The sequence below is a fragment of the Papio anubis genome, chromosome 2 (genome assembly GCF_008728515.1).
Source record: "Papio anubis isolate 15944 chromosome 2, Panubis1.0, whole genome shotgun sequence".
NCBI lineage: Eukaryota > Metazoa > Chordata > Mammalia > Primates > Cercopithecidae > Papio > Papio anubis.
Genome location: NC_044977.1, coordinates 137595167 through 137612175, shown reverse-complemented (window position 1 = coordinate 137612175; position 17009 = coordinate 137595167). Strand labels below are relative to the sequence as shown.

At 41.9% G+C, this 17009-nt stretch overlaps 1 protein-coding gene across 1 annotated transcript in view; it reads left to right on the top strand.

Annotated features, from left to right (window-relative positions):
* ARHGEF26 (Rho guanine nucleotide exchange factor 26) overlaps nt 1-17009 on the top strand; it is a 141193-nt gene that overhangs the window by 86588 nt on the left and 37596 nt on the right. The gene's annotated exons all lie outside the window — the stretch shown is intronic.

The following is a 17009-nucleotide window of genomic DNA, read 5'->3' as shown; positions in this document are numbered from 1 at the left end:
CCAGGGAGTTTTGTACCGTCAGGTGATTACTTATTGTTGATTAACATCGTTTTCTTTCTGATTACAGTACTTCCTTTAGCATTTCTTGCAGGAAAAGTCTAGTGTTGATGAAATGCCTCAGCTTTTGTTTGTCTGGGAATGTCTTTATTTCTCCTTCATGTTTGAAGGATATTTTCCCTGGATATACTATTTTAGGGTAAAAGTTTTTTGCCTTAAGCACTTGAAATATGTCATGCCTCTCTCTCATGGCCTGCAAGGTTTCCACTGAAAAGTCTGTTGCCAGATGTATTGCAGCTCCATTTTATGTTATTTGTTTCTTTTCTCTTGCTGCTTTTGTTTATTTATTTTTTGTAGAGATGGGGTCTCACTATGTTATCCAGCTTGTTCTCAAACTCCTGGGCTCCAAAAACTTCTTAAACTGATTAACAACTTCAGCAGAGTCTCAGTATACAAAATTAATTTGCAGAAATCGCCAGCATTCCTATACACCAACAATGGATGATCCAAGAGCTAAATCATGAGTGAACTTCCATTCACAATTAACACAAAAAGAATAAAATACCTAAGAATACAGCTAATAAGGGAAGTAAGGACCTCTTCAAGGAGAACTACAAACCACTGCCCAGAGAAATCAGAGATGATGTAAACAGATGGAGAAACATTCCGTGCTCATGGATAGGAAGAATTAGTATCATTAAAACGGCAATACTGCCCAAAGGAATTTATAGACTCAATACTAGTATTATTAAACTACCATTGACATTCTTCACAGAATTATAAAAAAAAGTATTTTAAAATTCATATGGAACACACGAGCCTAAATAGCCAAGGTAATCCTAAGCAAAAAGAACAAAACTGGAGGCGTCACACTGTGTGACTTCAAACTATACTACAGGGCTATAGTATCCAAAACAGCATGGTACTGGTACAAAAACAGACACATAGACCAATGGAGTAGAATAGAGAACCCAGAAATAAGACCGTACACCTACAATCATCTGATCTTCAACAAATCTGACCAAAACAGACTGTGGAGAAAGGATTTCCTATTTAATAAATGGTACTGGAAGAACTGGCTAACTGTATGCAGAAAATTGAAACTGGATTCCTTTCTTATACCATATACAAAAATTGAGATAGATTAAAGACTTAAATGTAAACCCTAAAACTGTAAAACCCTGAAAGGAAACCTGGTGAGTACCATTCAGTACATAGGCATGGGCAAAGATTTCATGATGAAGATGCCAAAAACAGTCGTGACAAAAGCAAAAATTGACAAATGAGATCTAATTAAACTAAAGAGCTTCTGCACAGCCAAGGGAACTATCAACAGAGTAAACAGACATCATACAGAATGGGAGAAAATTTCTGTAATCTATGCATCTGACAAAGGTCTAATATCCAGCATCTATAGAAAACTTAAACAAATTTACAAGAAAAAAAAAAAAAACTCTTAAAAAGTGGGCAAAGGACATGAACAGACCCTTCTCAAAAGAAGGCATACGTGCAGCCAACAAACATATTAAAAAAAAACTCAACATCACTGATTAGAGAAATGCAAATCAAAACCACTAGGAGATACCATCGCACACCAGTCAGAATTGCTATTATTAAAAATTCAAAAAATAACAGATGCTGGTGAGGTTGTGGAGAAAAAAGAATGCTTTTAGAGTATTGGTGGGAGCGTATATTAGTTCAACCATTATTGAAGAGAATGTGGTGATTCCTCAAAGACCTAGAAACAGAAATGCCATTTGATGCAGCAATCCCATTACTGGGTATGTACCCAAAGGAATAGAAATTGTTCTGTTATAAAGACACATGCACATATATGTTCATTGCAGCACTATTTACAATAACAAAGACATGGAATCCAGTTAGATACCTATCAGTGATAGACTGGATAAACAAAATGTGGTACATATACATCATGGTATAACTATGTATCCATAAAAGAGAATGAGATCATGTCCTTGCGGGGACATGGATGGAACTGGAGGCCATTATCCTTAGCAAAGTAATGCAGGAACAGAAAAACAAATACCACGTGTTCTCACTTATAAGTGAGAGCTAAATGATAAGAATACATGGACAGGGCCGGGCGCGGTGGCTCAAGCCTGTAATCCCAGCACTTTGGGAGGCCGAGACAGGCGGATCATGAGGTCAGGAGATCGAGACCATCCTAGCTAATACGGTGAAACCCCGTCTCTACTAAAAAATACAAAAAACTAGCCGGGCGAAGTGGCGGGTGCCTGTAGTCCCAGCTACTCGGGAGGCTGAGGCAGGAGAATGGCGTGAACCCGAGAGGAGGAGCTTGCAGTGAGCTGAGATCCGGCCACTGCACTCCAGCCTGGGTGACAGAGCAAGACTCCGTCTCAAAAAAAAAAAAAACAAAAAAAACAAAAAAAAAAACAAAGAATACATGGACACGAGGCGGAGCAAGATGGCCGAAGAGGAACAGGTCCAGTCTCCAACTCCCAGCGCGAGCCACACAGAAGACCGGTGATTTCGGCATTTTCAACTGAGGTACTGGGTTCATCTCACTGGGGAGTGCCGGACGATCGGACGATCGGTGCTGGTCAGCTGCTGCAGCCCAACCAGCGAGAGCTGAAGCAGGGCGAGGCATTGCCTCACCTGGGAAGCACAAGGGGGAAGGGAATCCCTTTTCCTAGCCAGGGGAACTGAGACACACAACACCTGGAAAATTGGGTAACTCCCACCCCAATACTGCGCTTTAAGCAAACAGGCACATATCCCACACCTGGCCGGGAGGGTCCCACGCCCACGGAGCCTCCCTCATTGCTAGCACAGCAGTCTGTGATCTACCAGCAAGGCAGCAGCAAGGCTGGGGGAGGGGCGCCCGCCATTGCTGAGGCTTAAGTAGGTAAACAAAGCTGCTGGGAAGCTGGAACTGGGTGGAGCTCACAGCAGCTCAAGGAAACCTGCCTGTCTCTGTAGACTCCACCTCTGGGGACAGGGCACAGTAAACAATAAACGCAGCAGAAGCCTCTGCAGATGCAAACGACTCTGTCTGACAGCTTTGAAGAGAGCAGTGGATCTCCCAACACGGAGGTTGAGATCTGAGAAGGGACAGACTCCCTGCTCAAGTGGGTCCCTGACCCCTGAGTAGCCTAAATGGGAGACATCCCCCACTAGGGGCAGTCTGACACCCCACACCTCACAGGGTGGAGTACACCCCTGAGAAGAAGCTTCCAAAGCAAGAATCAGACAGGTACACTCGCTGTTCAGAAATATTCTATCTTCTGCAGCCTCTGCTGCTGATACCCAGGCAAACAGGGTCTGGAGTGGACCTCAAGCAATCTCCAGCAGACCTACAGCTGAGGGTCCTGACTGTTAGAAGGAAAACTAACAAACAGGAAGGATACCTACACCAAAATCCCATCAGTACATCACCATCATCAAAGACCAGAGGCAGATAAAACCACAAAGATGGGGAAAAAGCAGGGCAGAAAAGCTGGAAATTCAAAAAGTAAGAGTGCATCTCCCCCGGCAAAGGAGCGCAGCTCATCGCCAGCAACGGATCAAAGCTGGACGGAGAATGACTTTGACGAGATGAGAGAAGAAGGCTTCAGTCCATCAAATTTCTCAGAGCTAAAGGAGGAATTACGTACCCAGCGCAAAGAAACTAAAAATCTTGAAAAAAAAGTGGAAGAATTGATGGCTAGAGTAATTAATGCAGAGAAGGTCATAAACGAAATGAAAGAGATGAAAACCATGACACGAGAAATACGTGACAAATGCACAAGCTTCAGTAACCGACTCGATCAACTGGAAGAAAGAGTATCAGCGATTGAGGATCAAATGAATGAAATGAAGCGAGAAGAGAAACCAAAAGGAAAAAGAAGAAAAAGAAATGAACAAAGCCTGCAAGAAGTATGGGATTATGTAAAAAGACCAAATCTCCGTCTGATTGGGGTGCCTGAAAGTGAGGGGGAAAATGGAACCAAGTTGGAAAACACTTTTCAGGATATCATCCAGGAGAACTTCCCCAACCTAGTAGGGCAGGTCAACATTCAAATCCAGGAAATACAGAGAACGCCACAGAGATACTCCTCGAGAAGAGCAACTCCAAGACACATAATTGCCAGAATCACCAAAGTTGAAATGAAGGAAAAAATCTTAAGGGCAGCCAGGGAGAAAGGTCGGGTTACCCACAAAGGGAAGCCCATCAGACTAACAGCAGATCTCTCGGCAGAAACTCTCCAAGCCAGAAGAGAGTGGGGGCCAATATTCAACATTCTTAAAGAAAAGAATTTTCAACCCAGAATTTCATATCCAGCCAAACTAAGTTTCATAAGTGAAGGAGAAATACAATCCTTTACAGATAAGCAAATGCTTAGAGCTTTTGTCACCACCAGGCCTGCCTTACAAGAGACCCTGAAGGAAGCACTAAACACGGAAAGGAACAACCGGTACCAGCCATTGCAAAAACATGCCAAAATGTAAAGACCATCGAGGCTAGGAAGAAACTGCATCAACTACTGAGCAAAATAACCAGTTAATATCATAATGGCAGGATCAAGTTCACACATAACAATCTTAACCTTAAATGTAAATGGACTAAATGCTTCAATTAAAAGACACAGACTGGCAAACTGGATAAAGAGTCAAGACCCATCAGTCTGCTGTATTCAGGAGACCCATCTCACACGCAGAGACATACATAGGCTCAAAATAAAGGGATGGAGGAAGATTTACCCAACAAATGGAGAACAAAAGAAAGCAGGGGTTGCAATACTAGTCTCTGATAAAACAGACTTTCAACCATCAAAGATCAAAAGAGACAAAGAAGGCCATTACATAATGGTAAAAGGATCAATTCAACAGGAAGAGATAACTATCCTAAATATATATGCACCCAATACAGGAGCACCCAGATTCATAAAGCAAGTCCTTAGAGACTTACAAAGAGACTTAGACTCCCATACAATAATAATGGGAGACTTCAACACTCCACTGTCAACATTAGACAGATCAACGAGACAGAAAGTTAACAAGGATATCCAGGAATTGAACTCATCTCTGCAGCAAGCAGACCTAATAGACATCTATAGAACTCTCCACCCCAAATCAACAGAATATACATTCTTCTCAGCACCACATCGTACTTCAAAATTGACCATGTAATTGGAAGTAAATCACTCCTCAGCAAATGTACAAGAACAGAAATTATAACAAACTGTCTCTCAGACCACAGTGCAATCAAACTAGAACTCAGGACTAAGAAACTCAATCAAAACCGCTCAACTACATGGAAACTGAACAACCTGCTCCTGAATGACTATTGGGTACATCACGAAATGAAGGCAGAAATAAAGATGTTCTTTGAAACCAATGAGAACAAAGATACAACATACCAGAATCTCTGGGACACATTTAAAGCAGTGTGTAGAGGGAAATTTATAGCACTAAATGCCCACAAGAGAAAGCAGGAAAGATCTAAAATTGACACTCTAACATCGCAATTAAAAGAACTAGAGAAGCAAGAGCAAACACATTCGAAAGCTAGCCGAAGGCAAGAAATAACTAAGATGAGAGCAGAACTGAAGGAGATAGAGACACAAAAAACCCTCCAAAAAAATCAATGAATCCAGGAGTTGGTTTTTTGAAAAGATCAACAAAATTGACAGACCACTAGCAAGACTAATAAAGAAGAAAAGAGAGAAGAATCAAATCGATGCATTTAAAAATGATAAAGGGGATATCACCACTGACCCCACAGAAATACAAACTACCATCAGAGAATACTATAAACACCTCTACGCAAATAAACTGGAAAATCTAGAAGAAATGGATAATTTCCTGGACACTTACACTCTTCCAAGACTAAACCAGGAAGAAGTTGAATCCCTGAATAGACCAATAGCAGGCTCTGAAATTGAGGCAATAATTAATAGCCTACCAACCAAAAAAAGTCCAGGACCAGATGGATTCACAGCTGAATTCTACCAGAGGTATAAGGAGGAGTTGGTACCATTCCTTCTGAAACTATTCCAATCAATAGAAAAAGAGGGAATCCTCCCTAACTCATTTTATGAGGCCAACATCATCCTGATACCAAAGCCTGGCAGAGACACAACAAAAAAAGAGAATTTTAGACCAATATCCCTGATGAACATCGATGCAAAAATCCTCAATAAAATACTGGCAAACCGGATTCAGCAACACATCAAAAAGCTTATCCACCATGATCAAGTGGGCTTCATCCCTGGGATGCAAGGCTGGTTCAACATTCGCAAATCAATAAACATAATCCAGCATATAAACAGAACCAAAGACAAGAACCACATGGTTATCTCAATAGATGCAGAAAAGGCTTTTGACAAAATTCAACAGCCCTTCATGCTAAAAACGCTCAATAAATTCGGTATTGATGGAACGTACCTCAAAATAATAAGAGCTATTTATGACAAACCCACAGCCAATATCATACTGAATGGGCAAAAACTGGAAAAATTCCCTTTGAAAACTGGCACAAGACAGGGATGCCCTCTCTCACCACTCCTATTCAACATAGTGTTGGAAGTTCTGGCTAGGGCAATCAGGCAAGAGAAAGAAATCAGGGGTATTCAGTTAGGAAAAGAAGAAGTCAAATTGTCCCTGTTTGCAGATGACATGATTGTATATTTAGAAAACCCCATTGTCTCAGCCTAAAATCTCCTTAAGCTGATAAGCAACTTCAGCAAAGTCTCAGGATACAAAATTAATGTGCAAAAATCACAAGCATTCTTATACACCAGTAACAGACAAACAGAGAGCCAAATCAGGAATTAACTTCCATTCACAATTGCTTCAAAGAGAATAAAATCTCTAGGAATCCAACTTACAAGGGATGTAAAGGACCTCTTCAAGGAGAACTACAAACCACTGCTCAGTGAAATAAAAGAGGACACAAACAAATGGAAGAACATACCATGCTCATGGATAGGAAGAATCAATATCGTGAAAATGGCCATACTGCCCAAGGTAATTTATAGATTCAATGCCATCCCCATCAAGCTACCAATGAGTTTCTTCACAGAATTGGAAAAAACTGCTTTAAAGTTCATATGGAACCAAAAAAGAGCCCGCATCTCCAAGACAATCCTAAGTCAAAAGAACAAAGCTGGAGGCATCACGCTACCTGACTTCAAACTATACTACAAGGCTACAGTAACCAAAACAGCATGGTACTGGTACCAAAACAGAGATATAGACCAATGGAACAGAACAGAGTCCTCAGAAATAATACCACACATCTACAGCCATCTGATCTTTGACAAACCTGAGAGAAACAAGAAATGGGGAAAGGATTCCCTATTTAATAAATGGTGCTGGGAAAATTGGCTAGCCATAAGTAGAAAGCTGAAACTGGATCCTTTCCTTACTCCTTATACGAAAATTAATTCAAGATGGATTAGAGACTTAAATGTTAGACCTAATACCATAAAAATCCTAGAGGAAAACCTAGGTAGTACCATTCAGGACCTAGGCATGGGCAAAGACTTCATGTCTAAAACACCAAAAGCAACGGCAGCAAAAGCCAAAATTGACAAATGGGATCTCATTAAACTAAAGAGCTTCTGCACAGCAAAAGAAACTACCATCAGAGTGAACAGGCAACCTACAGAATGGGAGAAAATTTTTGCAATCTACTCATCTGACAAAGGGCTAATATCCAGAACGTACAAAGAACTCAAACAAATTTACAAGAAAAAAACAAACAACCCCATCAAAAAATGAGCAAAGGATATGAACAAACATTTCTCAAAAGAAGACATTCTTACAGCCAACAGACACATGAAAAAATGCTCATCATCACTGGCCATCAGAGAAATGCAAATCAAAACCACAATGAGATACCATCTCACACCAGTTAGAATGGCAATCATTAAAAAGTCAGGAAACAACAGGTGCTGGAGAGGATGTGGAGAAATAGGAACGCTTTTACACTGTTGGTGGGATTGTAAACTAGTTCAACCATTATGGAAAACAATATGGCAATTCCTCAAGGATCTAGAACTAGATGTACCATATGACCCAGCCATCCCATTACTGGGTATATACCCAAAGGATTATAAATCCTGCTGCTATAAAGACACATGCACACGTATGTTTATTGCGGCACTATTCAAAATAGCAAAGACTTGGAATCAACCCAAATGTCCATCAGTGACAGATTGGATTAAGAAAATGTGGCACATATACACCATGGAATACTATGCAGCCATAAAAAAGGATGAGTTTGTGTCCTTTGTAGGGACATGGATGCAGCTGGAAATCATCATTCTTAGCAAACTATCACAAGAACTGAAAACCAAACACCGCATGTTCTCACTCATAGGTGGGAACTGAACAATGAGATCACTTGGACTCAGGAAGGGGAACATCACACACCGGGGCCTATCATGGGGAGGGGGGAGGTGGGAGGGGGGAGGGATTGCATTGGGAGTTATACCTGATATAAATGACGAGTTGATGGGTGCAGCACACCAACATGGCACAAGTATACATATGTAACAAACCTGCACGTTATGCACATGTACCCTACAACTTAAAGTATGATGATAATAAATTAATTTAAAAAAAAAAAAAAAGAATACATGGACACAAGGGGGGAACAACATACACTGGGGCCTAGTGGAGGATAGTGGGTGGGAGGAGGGAGAGAATTAGGGAGAATAGTGGATTCTGGGCAATACTTGGGTGATGGGATGAACTGTGCAGCAAACCACCACGTCACATGTTTACCTATGTAACAAACCTGCATATTGGGCATATGTACCCCTGAAGCTAAAATAAAAGTTGGAAACAAACAAAAACTCCTGGGCTCAAGTGATGCTCTTGCCTTGGTCCCTCAAAGTGCTGGGATTACAGGTGTGAACCACCATCCTCAGCCTCTTGCTGCTGTTAGGATCCTTTTTTTATCTGTGAGCTTTGGGTATTTAATTATTAAATGCCTTGAGGTAGTCCTTTTTGGGTTAAATTTGCTTGGTGTTCTGTAACCTTCTTGTACTTGGATATTGATATCTTTCTCTAGGTTTGGGAAGTTCCGTGTTATATCCTTTTGAATAAAATTTCTACCCTGTCTTTCTCTACATCTTCTTTAAGCCCAATAACTCTTAGATTTGTCCTTTTGAGGCTGTTTTCTAGATCCTGTAGCCATGCTTAATCATTTTATATTCTTTTTTCTGTTATCTCCTCTGACTGTGTATTTTCAAATAGCCTGTCTTCAAGCTTCAAGCTCACTGTTTTTTTCTTCTGCTTGATCATTTCTGCTATTAAAGGGCTCTGGTGCAGTATTCAGTATGCCAATTGCCTTTTTTTGTTTTTTGTTTTTTGTTTTTCGAGATGGAGTCTCACTCCATCACCCAGACTGGAGTGCATTGGTGCAATCTTGGTTTGCTGGAACTTCCACCTACTGGGTTCAAGCGATTCTCATGCCTCAGTCTCCCAAGTAGCTGGGATTACAGGCACACACCACCATGCCCGGCTAATTTTTTGTATTTTTAGTAGAGACAGGGTTTCACCATGCTGGCCAGGCTGGTCTCAAACTCCTGGCCTCAAGTGATCCGCCCACCTCGGCCTCCCAAAATGCTGGGATTACAGGCGTGAGCCACCACGCCTGGCCGCCAATTGCATTTTTTGGCTCCAGAATTTCTGCTTGATTTCTTTCAATTATTTCAGTCTCTTTGTTAAATTTAGCTGATATAATTCTGAATTCCTTCTCTGTATTATCTTGAATTTCTTGAGTTTCATCAACACAGCTATTTTGAACTCTTTGCCTGAAAAGTCACATATGTGTGTTTCTCCAGGATTGGTCCCTGGTGCCTTATTTAGTTCATTTGGTGAAATCATGTTTTCCTGGATGGTGTTGATGCTAGTGAGATGTTCTTTGGTATCTGGGCATGGAAGAGTTAGATTTTTATTGTTGTCTTCACTGTCTGGGCTTATTTTTACCCATCCTTCTTGGGAAGGCTTTCCAGACATGTGAAAGAACTTGGGTGTTGTGATCTAAGCTGTATCTGCATTAGGGGCACCCCAAGCAGATTCATATAGGTACCACCTTGATGGTCTAAGATCTGGAAGAATTCTCTGGATTACCAGGTAGAGACTCTTGTTCTCTTCCCTTACTTTCTCCCAGATACATAGCCTCTCTCTTTGTTCAGAGTAACCTAAAGATGGGGGTGGAGTGACACAAGCACCCCTGTGGCCACCCTCACTCTGATTGTGCCGGGTCAGACCTGAAGCCAGCACAGTGCTGGATCTTGCTCAAGGTCTGCTCTAACCACTCCCTAGCTACTGTCTGTTTACTCAAGGCCCTTAGGCTCTACAGTCAGGTGATGGCAACGCCAGCCAGGCCTGTGTCGTTCCCTTCAGGCCAGGGAGGTCCCCCAGGTCCCAAGTGGGTCTAGGGGTACTGTTTGTGAGTCAAGGACTAGAGACAAAAACCTTAGAAGTCTAGCTGGTGTTCTGTCTGAGGCTGAGCTGCCACTCAAACCACAAGATGCATATCTTCCTTTTCCAAAGACAGGGGAACCTCACTTTTTAGCCACCACCACCCCAGGCCACAAGGAGTACTGCCAGACTACTGTTGATGTTCCCTTAAGGTCCGAGGGTTCTTAAGTCAGCTTGTGGTGAATGCTGCCTGGCCTGGGACTCACCCTTCAGGGCAGTGGGCTCCCCTCTGACCCAGGGCAGGTCCAGAAATGGCATCCAAAAGTCAAGTCCTGGAGTAGGGGACCCCAAGAGCCTGCTTGGTGCTCTGCCTTCCTGTGGCCGTGCTGGTACCTGAATCCAGGAAGTCTCAGAGGCTGACTCAAGGCCCTCAACATAGTACCTGGGTATCCATGCTGTTTATTCAGGGCCCAAGGGCTCTTCAGTTAGCCGGTGATGAATACTGCCAGGACTGGATTCTTTTCTTCAAGGCAGCAGGTTCCCTTCTGGCCCAGGGTGTGTGTAGAAATGTTGTCTGGGGCCGGGCACAGTGGCTCACGCCTTTAATCCCAGCACTTTGGGAGGCCAAGGCAGGTGGATCACCTGAGGTCAGGAGTTTGAGACCAGCCTGGCCAATATGGCGAAACCCTGTCTCTACTGAAAATACAAAAAATTAGCTGGGCGTGGTGGCGGGCAACTGTAATCTCAGCTACTTGGGACACTGAGGAAGGAGAATTACTTGAACCCGGGAGGTGGAGGTTGCAGTGAGCCAAGATTGCACCATTGCACTCTAGCCTGGGCGACAGAGCAAGACTCTGTCCCTGCCCCCTGCCCCCCGCCCACAAATAAAAACAACAAAACAAAACAAAAAAAACCAAAGAAATGTTGTCTGGGAGGTAGGGCCTGGAACGGGGGCCTAACAACTCTGAACATTACCCTGTCCTGTTGTGGCTGAGCTGGTATTTAAGATGTAAGACAAAGCCCTGCCCATTTTTCCCTCTCCTCTTCTTAAGCAGAAGGAAGGGGTTTCTTTTGGAGCTCCAGCTGTGTAGCCTGGGGTTAGGGGAGGGGTGATTTCAGCACTCACTTGGCTGCCACAACTGGTGTCTCAGTATGTCATATGAGCCCCATTCCATTGTCTCTGGGCCTAGTTCAGCACTAGGACTTGTCTAAGTGTCACAGTCCTTATGGCCTAAACTGCCTTTCAAGTTCTCTGAGAGAGACAGAGTGCTGTAGGCCTTGGTGGCGAGGTCCAAGCTCAAGTTCAAACTGCTGGGATAGGTGATTCCCTTCTGAGTAGGGCTCATTTAAGTGCTCCATCTGTGTAGATGGGCATCAGCTGAGTTTGGTCGGATTTTTCTTTCTGCTCTAACAGGGCAGCACTGAGTTTAGTGCGTCTCAGTTGCTGTGTTCTCTCTCCCGCAATGCCCAGAGATGCTCTCTGCAACATGCTGCTGCTGTAGGAGATGGGGGCGGTGAGGGGTGGCATCGGGGGTTCAAAACTGTTTTTTCTATCTCTTTAGTGCTTCTTTCAGCAATATGAAGATAAAACCAGGTATTGAGAGCTCACCTAATTTTTGGTTCTTGTGAAGGTGTTTTTTCTGTGTAGATAGTTGTTAAATTGGTGTCCTTGAAGAGGGTAGCGGGGAGGATGATCGGTGGAGCCTTCTATTCCATTATCTTAGTTGGCTTTGGGCCAATATATAAATATATATTTATATAAAAACATACAAACGTGTCTAAACTGTGTTGTTCAGTGCAGAAAATTAAGTTGCAGAACAACATAGTTTAATGACACCCAGATAATAAAGTGTGTTTTTATATATATGTATATATTTTATTGATATGCAGAAGTAGTCCCAGAATCATCCACATCACACTTTCAACCATTGTTAGCTATGGTAAAGGGAGAAGAGTTTGGAGGGGAGGAAGTACTAAGGCTAAGTACAGCTCCGTAGGAATGTATTTAAGTTGACATTGGTATATTTTAACAGTGGATAAAGTGGCCAAGTGCAGTGGCTCACACCTATAATCCCAGCATTTTGGAAGACTGAGGTAGGTGTATTGCTTGAGCCCAGGAGTTCGAGACCAGCCTGGGCAACATAGTGAGACCTCTTTTCTATAGTAAATCAAAAAATTAGCCTGGCACACAGCTATCGTTCCAGCTACTTGGGAGGCTGAGGTGGGAGGATTGCTTGAGCCCAGGATGTTGATCATGCCATGATAGACCATGTGACCATGATCACACCACTGCACTACAAGCTGGGTGACAGAGCAAGACCCTGTCTCCAAAAAAAAAAGGAAAATTGAATACAATAATAAATGTATATTGCAGAGTATTTGGAAAACTTAGGAGACAGAAAGGAAAATGTAGCAGTAATTTTATCACTTAAAGATGACTGTTGTCATTCTATTTTGTATCCTTCTGGTTGGCTTTCAATTTATTCCAATATTAGTGTATGGCTATAAAGGAACACTTAAAAGAGGTCCCCCAACCTTTTTGGCACCCCAGACTGGTTTCATGGAAGACGATTTTTCCACAGACATGGGTGGGGTGTGGGGGGTAGGTGGTAGGTGGTTTCGGGATGAAACCATTTCACCTCAGATCATCAGGCATTAGATTCTCATAAGGAGCGCACAACCTAGATCCTTCACATGCGCAGTTTACAATAAGGTTCACATTCCTATGAGGATCTAATGCTTTGACTGATCTGACAGGAGGAGGAGGCAGAGCTCAGGCAGTAATGCTCACTTGCCCACTGCTCACCTCCTGCTGTGCGCTGGGTTCTTGTAACCAATCCATGGCCCTGGGGTGGGGGATCCATGGTATATATGGTACCTGTTTCATTTGGCATTCTAAGTTGTGCTCCATTGAACGTTGTCTTACGTAAATGATTGTGCACATCTAACCATTTCTAAAGATAAATTTTCAGAAATGGGTTTATGGGAAGAAAAATACAAGAATGTTTTAAAGGCTTTTGTATATAATGCCAAAGTGCCTTCCAGAAAAGTTCCTGTCCACATCTACCAGTAGTATTTCAAAGTGTCTCTCTCACTGCATACTGCCAGGATCAGATATTCTATTAATCTTTGTGAATTTGACAGATCAAAAAGACTTTATTTGTATTTTAATTTTTTTCTTTACTAGTAACATTGAGAGAGAGAGTGTGTGTGTGTATATATGTGTGTGTGTGTATGTATATACATATACATATATATATGCTTCTGTTCCAAGCCTAATATATATTTATTAGGCCTGGGACAAAAATTGTAGTGAACCAAATTTAATAAAGCCTGGGCATAAATTGAAGGAAGGTCCAGTAATATACTGAGGCTGCTTTCAATAAAAACAGCAGAACACATATATCCAAATTAATGCTTGTCCCTTCAAAATATTGATTAAAATAAACTCCATTGATGACACCTTTGCTGAAGACATTTTAGGATCTTGGTTTTGGTCTGACTTCTGAAGCACCTTTCGTTTCTTTAGGATTTCCCTAGTGGTGGCATGACTCCAACTTTTGCCAGTGGGCTCAGAATTTGGAAGTTTAAGAAATAAGATAACCCAAACTTAATAATGCCACTTTTTCCTTTCATTTTATGAAGGGATAACTATTGGCCTGGTGTGCTGGCCCATGTATGTAATCCTAGCAGTTTGGGATGCCAAGGTGGGGTGATCACTTGATGTCAGGAGTTCAAAACCAGCCTGGGCAATGTAATGAGACCCCATCTCCACATAAAAGGGAGGATAACTATAAAGAAATTATTTCTTTTTTAAAAAATGACTTATAAACTGGCTCTGAAGGTGGTTTGTTTATGCAGAAACATTTGCAGAATATCCCATTGGGAGTTAGATGCTGTGTTGGGCTCTGGGCTTACAATTACGGAAATTTTATACTCTCCGCTCTCCGGTCTTTTTGGAGAGGTAATGCCCACGTTGAGCACTGAAAGACAAGTAGGGGGATATAAATCCAGATAAGAAGGAGTCAGTCGGATGGAGTGTGGTGAAGGATGTTCAGACAGGGAAACACACATGCAAAAGAGGGAAGGCAGGACACAGCATATGCATCCAACATTTGGTAGGGTGAGGCCCCACATGGGAGCAGTGAGAGGTTAGGGATCAAGGAAGTAGGCACCGGATCATGAAGGGTCTTGCTAAGACTTTATTCTGAAAGCTTCAGGAAACCTTTTAAGGATTTCTAGTGGAGTTGTTTCATGATCAGATCTGAACTTAGAAAAACTGACATCTTATTTTTGGAGGATGCATAAGGGTAGGGCAGAAGTGAGGAAAATAATTGAGAGACCAGTAATCCAGGCAGCAAGTGGTCTGAGCCTGAGTTCAGTGGCCAGGGCAGGTAGAGAGAAGTGGACAGCAGGACAGCATCATTAAGGAGACTTGGATTATATGTGGAGGGCAAAGCAGAGGGAGGGGTCTGAGTGGTCGTGGCCAAATTTTGGGGGAAAGTGGATGATGCTGAGGTGAGTCATGAAGATAGACAATGTGGAGCCAGGGGCAAGAGCGTGATGAAGGAGATGCTTAGGTTTGGTCGTGCTGAATTTGAAATGGCTCTGGGACATTTAAGAAGAGATGTCATGTAAATAGTTGGATCCAGAGCCTAGGATGTAGACAAAGTCTGGGAAACATAGATTTGGGAGCTATGAACACAGTCCCCAAGAGAAGTCACAAAAATGTGCCAAGCAGCAGGAGCCTGATACGGTGCTTGCGTTTCACTCTGATATGCCCTGTTCCTTTCAGGGTATTGCATTTTCAGGTTGCCCCTGTCTCACACCTAGATATTTTGGCTCTCAGCTTTGATCTGATATAGCTATCAATCCCTGCATCAGTGAACTCACAGGCCATAGCTAAAGATATGCTGTCATTGAAGACAGGCTTGTCCTCCAAAACTAAATACCAAGTGAGCAATTAGAAATTGTTTAAGTGCCCATCAATAGGAAATAGAATAAATATATTGTGGAAAGTCCATGTAATTATTATAACATAAATTGGATCATATCATTTCCCCCACTGAAAACCTGCTAGTGACTTTTTTTTGCACCTAGAATACAATCCAGACAGCTTAAGACCTTGCATGATCTGACCTTGGCCTGTTTTGGCTTCATCCCATGCCACCTTCCTTCATGCCAGGATCTTCTTTGACTCACTCAAACAGTCACACACTTTCTCATCTCATCCTTTGCTCATGGTGTCCCCTCTCCGTGAACCATCTTATCATTTAGTAGTAACTACTTGTCCTTCAGCTTGCAGCTTAAATTACCTCTCAGGAGAGGGTCCCTTGGATCCCTCCCCACTTGCCACTCCCCTACTCCTCTGTGTTTTTACATTATGAGCTCAGTCTATGATTTTTTTTTCTTTTTTTTTTTTTTTTTTTTGCCTTTTGTCTGCCCTTCCGTAAGGTTAGGGATTGTGAGTATTATAACACTAGTACCTGAAACATAGTAGGTACTAAATAAACTTTTTTTTTTTCAATGAATGATATTTTAGCAGAGGAAATATTTTTGTCTTAATTCAAGCTGCTATAACAGAGTATCATAAACTGGGTGGTTTAAGGAACAGGTATTTATTGCTCACAGTTCTGGAGGCTGGGCAGTCCAAGATCAAGGTATAGGCAGATCCAGTGCTTGCCAAAGGCTGGTTTCCTGGTTTGCAGATGGCTACATTCTCCCTGTATCCTCACATGGTGGGGAGATAGCGGAGAGAAGAAGAAAGCTGTTCTGTCTCTTCTTATAAGGGCACTAATGCCATTCATGAGGACTCCACTCTTGTGACCTAATTACCTCCAAAGGCTCTGCCTCCTAATATTATCACATTGAAGGTTAGGATTTCAGCATGAATTTGGGGGAGGCACAAACATTTATTCTGTAATAACTGATAAGTGGAAAAAAAAGACACACAGCATAGAATAATCATTTCTAAAAATGAAAGAAAAATTTCTATACATATATGTGTGTGTTTATATGTTCATATAAACATAGGAAAAAAAGAGAAAGTATGTGGCCCAGTCTGTTTCCAACTACATCTGTTCAGTGGGAGTAGGTCAGGACCTTTTATGGCCTATTTTATTTTCTTCTATATTATAATAATCATTTATTTATTTCTATAGTGGGCATGTTTATATTTTTGTAACTGTATTTTTATAGTGGGCATTACCTAACAAAGCAGAAATATTAAAAATAAATCCAATTAAAATTTCCACTCCTTTTAACAATCACGTTTGTTTTTATGGCCAATGACTCTTACATGGGCATTTTTTTTTTTTTCAGGTTTTCCAGTTAATGAGAAATTTGAGATGCAAAATTCTTTTTGATTTAGACCAGTGAATGAAGATTAGGTACTCATGAAACAACTGTGAAAGTCCTTTGTAGATAATTTTGCTTTATAGATAATTTAGTGCTTCCAGTGAAACTGAAATGTAACTGATGGCCTTAGCTTGGCTATTTTTGAAGAATCCTTGACTGTCAGGCTCCCCTGTAAGACTTCCCTCTTCAGCACTCTGTTTACTGGCCACATGCTTTACATAGCACTCTGCTTAGATTTTGCCTTTGAGGATGGC